The 10,973-nt window shown below is 42.0% G+C and overlaps 1 protein-coding gene and 1 long non-coding RNA gene across 20 annotated transcripts in view; one reads left to right on the top strand and one right to left on the bottom strand.

The window, feature by feature from the left end:
- Window positions 1-10,973, top strand: part of EVL (Enah/Vasp-like) — a 154,817-nt gene that overhangs the window by 22,540 nt on the left and 121,304 nt on the right. The window lies entirely within an intron of this gene.
- Window positions 5,549-10,572, bottom strand: LOC310686084. Of its 2 annotated transcripts, none has more exons than XR_014515711.1 (2): window positions 10,244-10,572; window positions 5,549-8,333 (listed from the first exon to the last, which is right to left on the bottom strand). It is a non-coding gene; the product is annotated as an uncharacterized lncRNA (long non-coding RNA). The 2 variants fall into 2 exon arrangements; XR_014515712.1 differs by lacking the exon at window positions 10,244-10,572 and adding an exon at window positions 9,135-9,329.

Raw genomic sequence — 10,973 nt, 5'->3', positions numbered from 1 at the left:
TTGGGTTCCTTGCATTATCCTTTGTTAGGGAGGTTTCTTTTGTAAAACAGTGCCTACTTTTCCTAGTCACCGTGCTTGGCATGTAGAGCTGTTGCTATGGCACTCCCTGAAAATAGCAGATTTGTTACTCAGGCGCACTGTTGATTCTGTTAACATGGTGGAACTTCTTAAGCCACGCAGAATTCTTCACGCGGAATGGGAAGGTAACAGTTAATCTATCAAAGCAAGTGCAGATGGTTATGAAGGGAAATGTTTCTATTCATTTCACATAAACAGCAGCCCACTATGAAAAGCACATGAAAAACACGGAACAGCAGCCAACTACAGTGGTACCTCAGGTTAAGTACTTAATTCGTTCTGGAGGTCTGTTCTTAAACCTGAAACTGTTCTTAACCTGAAGCACCACTTTAGCTAATGGGGCCTCCTGCTGCCGCTGCACAATTTCTGTTCTCATCCTGAAGCAAAGTTCTTAACCTGAGGTAATATTTTTGGGTTAGTGGAGTCTGTAACCTAAAGCATATGAAGTGTATGTAACCTGAGGTACCACTGTATAGATTTTAACAACCACTGATGAACTAGGGGACTTCCAAATTATTAGCCTTTTACACCTGAGCTCTAAAGCCAAAACTCCATTAACTGGATTCTAACTGTTGCACTTTGAGGGGCAGGTGCAAAACAGACCACAAAAACCTTCCAAGTGGCCTAGTTTGTATTCCTGCTGCCTCAAGCAACAGGGTAGTATCCAGTGTCAAACCTACTCAGGGTAGACCCATTGAAATTAATAGACATGGAACAGTTTCTTTCCTTTAGTTTTGGTGGGTCTTCTAACCTACTCAGAGTAGATCCATTGAAATTAACAGGGGATGGAGCTACGGGTCCCCTGTGAGGGAAGGTGAGTAGATGGCATGATAGAAGGGAATAAAATGATGCATTGTGTGAAGGAAGTAGATAGAGGAAAAGTTTGTATTCAGTTAACTTCTACTCAGAGAAGACCCACCAAAACTAAAGGAAAGAAATTGTCCACTAGATCTCTCCTGGACATCCAATGAAGAAGCTGAATGTTGGGAGAAAATTGAGGCAGACAAAATAAAGTTACTTCTTCATGCAGTCAAAGTCAAACTTATGGAATTTGCTCCCCAAGGAGGCAGTGATGGCCACCAAATTAGATGGCTTTGTAAGAGGATTGTAGAAATTCATGGAGGAGAAGGCTTTCAATGGCTACTAAGCCTGGTGCATTCTTTCACTATTGGAGGTTCAGTGGTATCTCGGGTTAAGTACTTAATTCATTCCGGAGGTCTGTTCTTAACTTGAAACTGTTCTTAACCTGAAGCACCACTTTAGCTAATGGGGCCTCCTGCTGCTGCCATGCCGCCGAAGCACAATTTCTGTTCTCATCCTGAAGCAAAGTTCTTAACCTGAAGCACATTTTCTGGGTTAGCAGAGTCCGTAACCTGAAGCGTATGTAACCCAAGGTACCACTGTAGTATATTTCTGAACGCCAGTTGCTGAAAGCAGCAGAAGGGAAGAGAGCAGTTGCCCTCAGGTCCCGTTTGCAGGCTTCTTGTGGGCATCTGGTTGAGAACAGGATGCTGGACTAGACAGGGCCTGATCCAGCAGGGCTCTTCTTCTTATCTTCCCTTCTCTGAAGTTCTTCCCGTTTAGGGACGTTCTGACGTTTGCGACTGTTCTAAAGCATTCGCAAGAAAACAGAGCTGTCCCCTTCCCGACCATAACAATAGCGAGCTTGGGAATTTAAGGAGTTAAACTCGTTGTCGTTTAATGGTGCCAGCGAAGGAGAGATAGCAAAAAGTGTTTTAAAAATAAATGGTGTCTGGGGTTTTGCAGATGTTGGTGCTATTTTTGAACAGTGTTTGCTAGACAATATTGTCTCAGGCTCTGCCAGCCCACCATTCGCAGTGCATAAAAAACATTGTAGAGAATATTGAAAAGCCATGCCGTCTACAAGTTAGTAGAATGCAGTATAACGTTTTGAAGCCTGTTCGAGCTGCAATCGGAATGTGGTTCATTCCCTCCTAACAAGTGTTACCTCGGGCACCTTCTATTATTGCAGTGTATTTTCCAATATTTCCAGCACTTTCATTTTTCATTTTCATCATCATCATTCTTATTATTGCAAATAAGGGCATGTCCCTGCTTGACAGCTTTTAGGCACACAAAATTAGCAGACCAATCATACATTTTCACCATTCGTCCTAAGGAAAACTTTTTTTGTGTAAGTGAAAGCAAGCGAAGCATTGTACAAGGAACAGAGTGAGTATTGCGCTGCATAGGAAACACTTGAGCTGTATGGTGTCAGTGCTTGATGCATCTAAGAAAGGGCCTTGCTCCTGCAGACTATGTGGATCTTTTGGCAAGATCAGGAGCTCATGCAGCATATACAGTGGTACCTCAGGTTAAGTACTTGATTCGTTCCGGAGGTCCGTACTTAACCTGAAACTGTTCTTAACCTGAAGCACCACTTTAGCTGCTGCCGCGACGCTGGAGCACGATTTCTGTTCTCATCCTGAAGCAAAGTTCTTAACCTGAAGCACTATTTCTGGGTTAGCGGAGTCTGTAACCTGAAACGTATGTAACCTGAAGCGTATGTAAGCCGAGGTACCACTGTATATGTGTGTGTATATTTGGCTTACATGACCTTATTCCTTTCTGGATGGGGTAGAGTATATCAAATTTTGTACCTTAGGAAAAGACAGTGCAGCCTCTTCCTTCCTGCCCAGTGGTAACCCAGTATATTGTAAATTACCCTGAGATCCTTGGATGAAGGGTGGTATAGAAATTCAATCAATCAATCAATCAATCAATCAATAATACTGTCGTTGTTGGGCTGCATGAGTTTCATAGGCAGGGACCGGTTGGATATTAGATTTCATAAGCTACCACATTTCATCTTGTTTTGTGAACATTTACTCTTTATTTTACTTTTGCCTTCAGTGACTATGGAACTTGCTCCAGCATAAATCCAACCTTTTTCAAAACGGTGAAAAAGAAGTTGGAGCACCCCATTCCCTCCTTGACATTTTTTAAACCTTTTTTTAATATAAAAAATGTCTTTTGCTTGTCCTTGGTAGTAGTTGCTGCCTCCTGATATGGAAAACCAGTATTAATGTACACCTATTTGTAAAAAATTGGGGTAAACAGTCAGACTCTCGCACGAAAGCCAGGCTGTTCCCCATCTGCCAATTATGTTGTGAACGGATATTACTGTGTTTACATTCAAATGAGACATACTCAAATGCCACGTTAAGGATAAATATGACTAGGAGGGTTTGTGTTTCTTGAGTAGCAGGGAGGTTTTGAATGCATAAAATAGTCCTGGAAGCACTTAGGAATGCTGCTTTAGCAAGTTCATAAAATATATTCAGAATCTTGGACTGGAGGACCTTTGAAATCCTATTTTCTGCACAATGGAACCTTGGTTCTTGAACTTAATCTTTTTTTTAATAGATTTTTTTATTAAGAATTTAAACAAAACATATTATCTGAAAACATATCATCCTTTATTTTTTCCCCATTTCCCCCCTCCCCCTCCCTCCCACAAAACAACCCACCCTCCCCACCCCACCCTGACTTCCCTCAGTTCCAATCACTGGTTTCTCTATAATTGCAATTATCTGCATGTTACAAATTTGTATAGATGTTTAATTTGTCTAGCTGTTTGTTATCAATAAAAAGTTTGTGAGTGTTTATTCAAAACCTGCCAAGGAGTTCAATTCACTTTGTTGCGTCTTTAAGTACTTTGTAAAAGGTTCCCATTCATCTTTAAAGTCACAGTTATCCTTGTCCCGTAGTTTATATGTCGATTTTGCCAAGTCTACATACTCCATCATACTTCTTTAGTCGGAGTTTCCTCAGTCTTCCATCCTTGTTCTCGAACTTAATCTGTTCCGGGAGTCCGTTCGACTCCTGAAATTGTTCGAAAACCAAGGCGTGGCTTCCAATTGGCTGCAGGAGCTTACTGCACTCAATCAGAAGCCGCGTAGGATGTTCAGCTTCCGAAAAACATTCACACACTGGAACATTTACTTCTGGGTTTGCAGTGTTCAGGAACTGATTTGTTCGGGAGCCAAGCTATTTGGGAACCAAGGTACCACTGTATTGGGTACAGAGACTGATAGTTCTTGGTAAGGACAAAGTTTGAAAAAGTTACTGTGGAGCGTGCACAGCAGAACAATGAACTAGATTTCACACAACCTTTTGCACATGGGAGTAAAGTGAGACTAAGCCATACATTAGAAGAACAAGGTAGAGACAAGGAGCACTGAAGATTACTTAAACAAGGCTGTGTACACATTACTATTTACTATGGCTCCAGTGTACTCCTACCACTGTTATTTGAAGCTGAGTACACATGATATTAGTTGCAATCCATATGTATTCTGTAGTTTCTTGAGAAGCACTGCTGTACTTTGATGTGTTTCCCCTCAAACCAGCTTCCATCCGATTTGGGAACATTCGAGACAGCTGTTGAGAATGCGCAGATGATAGCTTCATTGAACGAGGAAAGAAATCAGGTAATGCACATGGAATGAAGACATTCCTGCCCTCCTATCTGGTGTGTACAACAGCATAAAAAAGCGACTTTAAGCACAACAGCAGGAAACATATGATAGCCAGTGAATTTTCAGAGTTCACGGCATAAATTCAGAGCATATTGAATGAATATAATATAATACAAGTCAACTTGAACAAAGGGAATGCGTACAATACCAGTCACATCTAAAATCAAAGTTGTAATTAACTTTTTTCAGGTGACTATGCTTAGGAAGCAAATGTATTTTCGCACACAGCTTTTTGGGCATGCTAAAATTAGTAAGTTTTTAGTCCTTTTATTTCTAAGCAAAGCAAAGGAAGTGTATGTAGGCTTGCCACTAGTTCCTTGAAAAGGTGTATTATAAAACTAGAATCATGTAATTGTAGAGTTGGAAGGGACCCCAAGGGTTTTCTAATCTAACCTCCTGCAGTGCCAGAATCTCAGCTAGATTGTATATGTCAGATAGCTATCCAACCTCTGCTTAAAAACCTCCAAGGAAGGAGAGTCCAGCAATACATACCTACACAACAACAACAACAACGCCCTGCAAATACAACCTAAAACCAATGAAACAGCAGCATAAAACCATATAAAAGCAGAAATTAAGGGAATTCAAACTCATAAAACAGGGTCTGATCTTATAGGTCAAGGAAAGCCTGGGCAAAAAGCTGTGTTTGCATACAACATTTTACAACATGTTAATAGTGCAATAGAGATGATGATGATTTTTAGTTTTGTATTTTAGTTTTGTTTACCAAATGTAAGTCAAATAATCATGTTGCACAAGATCAGTTTGGGGGAGGGGGAGAAATCCCAGGATCTTTTGGGGGGGAGAATTTATGCAATTAATAATTTTCCAGAAAACTCACCAATGGGAACAATAAGGTGAGATGAACAAATTTTAGAGTCCAAATATTCAACCGTCATTTGATGCCCTTCTGTAAAGTGAGATACAGTGGATGTCTCTGGGACAAAAGGCCTTGGGGGGGGGGCTTGGGGGGGGGCTCTTCCTGGCAGTGAAGTATTTTCAGGCTGTGGATTACCTTGCTTGACCTCACCTGGCCAGTGGTTCCTCCTAGACTGCAATGCTTTTTGTTTGGGCTGGGATCATTCTTGCCTACAGATGGGGATGAGGTTTGATGTCCTTACAACAACAACAACAACAACAACAATTTATTATTTATACCCCGCCCATCTGGCTGAGTTTCCCCAGCCACTCTGGGCGGCTCCCAATCAAGTGTTAAAAACAATACAGCATTAAATATGAAAAACTTCCCTAAACAGGGCTGCCTTCAGATGTCTTTTAAAGATAAGATAGCTTCTTATTTCCTTCACATCTGAAGGGAGGGAATTCCACAGGGCGGGCGCCACTACCGAGAAGGCCCTCTGTCTGGTTTCCTGGTTTACTGGATTTGTGTTTGTGTTTCTCATACACCAGGAATGCCTTTTTTTTTTTTTTTTTTTGAGCAGCTCCTAGGTCAAATTTGCTACTCCTTTATCCTGAGCTTCAATTCTGCGCACGGTTACGTTTATATAAATAGCTGGTCAAAATGTGTGTAGCTGTGTGAACGATGTCCTTGACTTAGCTACTCAATTGTGTATCTGTAGGTGCCTTTGAAAAGCCCAGAGTTTGCTTTTTGCGAAACTCAGTATCTTATCTGTATGTAAACATTGAAATCTGCAGGGTGTTTGAGGGTGTCTTCAGACTGTCTTTTGTTTGTGGGAGAGATCTGAGCACTAGTGGATCTTTAGAATTGCTCAATTAAAGTGGATTAAAGCACTCAGGTTGCCCTAGCACAACACATCCCCTTTTTTAAAAAAACACAGATTTTTATGCATTGAAAAGTGTGGAATGAGCAAGTGATTAATGGGAAGATGTGCAAACGCCTCACGAGCAAATCAAGACAAGTGCAAGTTGAGTGTTCATTGTTCTGTAAAGCTGCATGCGCCCTAGACATCTGAAGCACATTATTCCCCACAAAGAATCCTGGGAACCCTAGGGGTATGTTTTTTAGGTTGTTGGAAACTGTAGGTCTATAAGGGATAAGCTACAGGGACCAGGATACTTTGAATGTGCAGCCCTGCAAATACATTGGGATGAATGTTCAGCAAAGACTAGACATAGTCTAACCACTGCAAAAGCATTGTGCAAGCAAATCGGAACAAATGCTGAATATACAGGTTGTCTGGAAGAGCCCGAAAGATCATGAAAGTTCCAAATACTGCAGTGCTTGTAGGGGGTCTCCTCCCCCTTGCCTACAATCTTGCTTTGCCCCTTTTCCCTCATCTCAGAGCACGTCAGGTTTGTAGTGACGAAGCAAGGCAGACTGAGAGTTCATCCGTAAGTGCACGCTTAACTTAGCATACAAAAGTCACAGCTGTTTTCAGAATTGGTGGGTTTTTTTTAATCAGGAAGTGAATGGCTATTTAGGACTTCTAAGTTTTAGAATCCATTTGCTGTTTCCCTTTCTGTCTTTCTGAATACAGGCGATGATTATAGTGGCGATCAAAGTAATGTGCATGCATTTGAAACAAGGCAAAGCCCGTGCCAAGGAAGGCCATTTCCAGTCCCTGAGAACAATCTAGTTTAAGTGGAGTGACATGCACACTGGTGAGCTCAGTGACCTTGTAACCAGGAATGGCTCCGGGCAACTGCATCTATGCATGCAAGCAAAGGCTTCGGAACTCTTGGGAGCACATACAAGCATGTACCAATTATGCCAAATGACAACAGCATCGCTGCTTGTGCTTTGGAAACAAAGGATGCAGCCACAGCGTTATCATGTTCCAGCGCAAGCAAGGCAGAACCTCTGAGTCTGGCCAAGGACACAGACATTTACAACCGCAGGAAATGGGGACAAAGGGCAGCCTTGTTTGGAAGAAATCCAACATCTAGCCTGAGCAACACAGGTACTGAATAGCAAAGAAAGGAGGGAAAAAACCTTTCTTAGATTGGGAAAGGATATCAGTTCAAGCGCTAAAATGAGATTTCAAGGAACTAATTTGCAGTAATGCACTCATTGAATCAAATCTCAGCTGGCTTAAATCCAATAAAATTGATGGATTTTTAAGGCAGTTTCACTTCCTAAAGTGCCCCCCTGACCTGCTGCTTCAAATTCATCCATTTATTGTGAGCGCAATCAAAATCTTTGGTCAAATACTTGGCCTGTTCCCAGAGTGGTGACCGCACATTTATTTATTTAGTATCATCGTTCATTTGTTGTGCTTCTAGACCTGGCCTGTCTTTTTCAGCAGACCATTAGTCTTTCCAGCTACTGGGACATGGCCTGATCTGAGGCAGGTTGCAACAGCGGCACTCCCACTATAAAAATATTTAGTAAAGAGAAAGAAAGAAAGAAGAAATGGGGTCCCCAAATGCATATTTGGGTTAAAGGTGTGAAAAAACTACTGTTCTAGACCATCCTTCATCTTGTAGGATCCGAGGACCTTGTAAGGATGAAAAGACTCAAAACAAACATAAATGCATAATAATAATAATAATAATAATAATAATAATAATAATAATAATGACAGCTTTCTTATTTATACCCCCGTCTGGCTGGGTTTCTCCAGTCACTTTGGGAAAGATTAGCTAACCACCCTAAAACCAATTTGTGTGTGTGTTTGTGTGTGTGTGTACACACACACACACACACACACACACACACATATATCCAAAACTCACTGCTAGATGTGGCTGCATTCACAAAACAAGTTACGGATCCTTGCAGTCCTGCTTAGAGAATACGAAAGAACCTTGTCCGAATTGTCTGGTTGGAGTCTAGAATGATGGGGAAACAATGTGACCGTCATTATGATTACATCATCCGTGTGCAGAGGTCAATAGGTCCCTGCCCTGAGGAGCTTACAAGCCTAAAACCCATGAAGCTTCCTTGCTTTTCCATCTGGGGAGACCCTGGTGCTGCTGAGTCTGCAAACCGCCGTCTGAAAGAAGCAAAGCTAAGACCGTTGTAAAAATAGCAAAGATTCAAAAGTCTGATCCTGCTTTAAACTTGAATAAACGAACAGGTATATGTTAAATCTCTTCGTCTGAGAGGTTATTCCCAGGAGAAGATTGTAGTCAGCACCAGAGCCATTGGCTTGACAACAGTTGTTCAGGGTACTCTAATGTGAGGAGCAGAACGCCAAGCAGTGGTAATAGGCCATTCAGAAACCCTTCCCAATTGTGTGGATGAGCCTTTGGCGAAGCGTGGCTTGTTCTTGCTTACTGGAGAGTTCATAATGTGATAAATCACAGCAGATGGGATTACTAGAATGTTTAACTACTGAAAGGCCACAGTGAGGGATAAATGTCTTTATTGTGACAGATGAGGCGTTTTGCCTTCATAAAAGCAAGCGAAATATGGGCTGTTGTTTGGCGATTCCAACATCTGTGAGACAGCGTGGAGATTGCACATTGCACCATCTGTGTGACTGCACAGAGTGGTCGGCATTAGGCTGAGAGCTCTAAGTGTGTGTATAGATATGCATCTACATATGCTCTGGAAAGTTGTCTGCCTGCCTGTCTTCTGTGCATTTCTTGCCTGAATTTGGTGTCTGTGTGCAGAAACCTCTGACATACATGGCTGGATTGTATACAAACGTTAGAGTCGCATCCAGCGCTCTGCACACTTTTCCCTCTGGTTCTGCTCACTTTCGGCTTAGGCCTTGCCCATCAGTGCTGTGAGGCCCCATGAAGGTTGCCCTCTTCCTGAAAAAAAGATTTGCAGCCCCCGATGTACAGTGTTTAAAAAGGTAAAGGTACCCCTGACCATTAAGTCCAGTCACAGATGACTCTGGGCTTGCATGCTCATCTCGCTCTATAGGCCGAGGGAGCTGGTGTCTGCAGACAGCTTCCGGGTCATGTGGCCAGCATGACTAAGCCACTTATGGTGAACCAGAGCAGCGCACGGAAACGCCGTTTACCTAAATAGCGGTACCTGTTTATCTACTTTCACTTTGACATGCTTTCGAACTGCTAGGTGGGCAGAAGCTGGGACCGAACAATAGGAGCTCACCCCATCGCGGGGATTCGAACTGCTGGCCTTCCGATCGGCAAGCCCTAGGCTCTGTGGTTTAGACTACAGTGTTTAGCTGGCTGTGATTGCAGATAGCGCTTTATTTTATACTTTTTATTGTGTCTGCTGTATGCGCTGCTTTTTGCTCTCTCTTTTTTGGAATTATCTGACTTCTAGATGGTTCTTTGCATTGGGTTTATATGTGAGCCACCTTGGACGTTTGCCTGAGGGGAAAAGACAGAATATCGTGTGTTTTTTTTAATGAAATAATTGAAGGCAATATGCAACCTTTACCTGTGCATTAAATGATTTGGCCTCAAGGCACACATCTGCATAGTCTGCTAGTTGGTAATAAGGTAAAGCGTTGTGAGGAATACCTGCTCAGAGCCTTGGACTTTTAAATGGATCCGAAAGGAGAATGGCGAACAGTTCTTCTGCTATTCACCATACAGAAGTCGGGGGCATGGCAGGAATGAAGAACGAGGCCTCGCTTGTCAGTAGTTACGTGGCTGCCATGATCCTGTGTGTGTGCCTTTATTTTTTATTTATTTATTAAATGTGTATACGGCCCTTCACCCCTACATCTCAGGGTGGTTCACAAAAACAAAAATACAATACAAGAAACACAAAATCCATAATAAAAATAAGAACAAAAACGAAGCAGTACTCCTACCTTCCCACAACACATTTAAAAGGGTATATAGGATGTTAATCAATCAAAGGCCTGGTTAAAGAGGAATGTTTTTGCCTGGTGTTTAATGGAGGCATCAGCCGGACCTCCCTGAGGACAGCATTCTACAAATGGGTCGTTCCATATCAAGTGATCCAATTTTTTTACCTCATGTCATCCAGTTTTCTTAATATAGGATATAAATATATTACTATTTAAAGTTCAGGCTAGCTTTATATTCCAGAATTTGCCAGAAATGATTGCCAGGCCATTCTTGGCCATTGCCTCTCCTTGCCTCTCGGGCCTGTCTTTGCTGCCTGTTTAAAATTTGAATGCCCTTCCTCTCCTAGTTACAGATAGGTAGCCGTGTTGGTCTGCCATAGTCAAAATAAAAAAAAATTCCTTCTAGTAGCACCTTAAAGACCAACTAAGTTAGTTCTTGGTATGAGCTTTCGTTCCTCTCCTAGGTTTAGTCTCCCTGCAAATTTCATACAAGTCCATTGCAAGGATACATTGCCTAGATAACATTTTGAATTTGGATATTAAGGTGAATTGACACACACGCACACAGAGCTACCTTTACCTGTATCTCCTAGGGATGACTGTGGATTCAAAGAACATCATTCATGACAGTTTTGCACACAGATGGATTGCAGAGATCTTGCTTTAAAGATGGCGGGCTTGCTTAGTTAAGATTCCATCATGGCAAATATTTTTAGATGTTTTAATTGTG

This window comes from Podarcis liolepis (genome assembly GCF_965112155.1).
Source record: "Podarcis liolepis genome assembly, chromosome: 1".
In the NCBI taxonomy this organism is placed as follows: domain Eukaryota; kingdom Metazoa; phylum Chordata; class Lepidosauria; order Squamata; family Lacertidae; genus Podarcis; species Podarcis liolepis.
The sequence above is the reverse complement of the archived record's forward strand: the minus strand, read 5'-3'. Positions and strand labels throughout refer to the sequence as shown.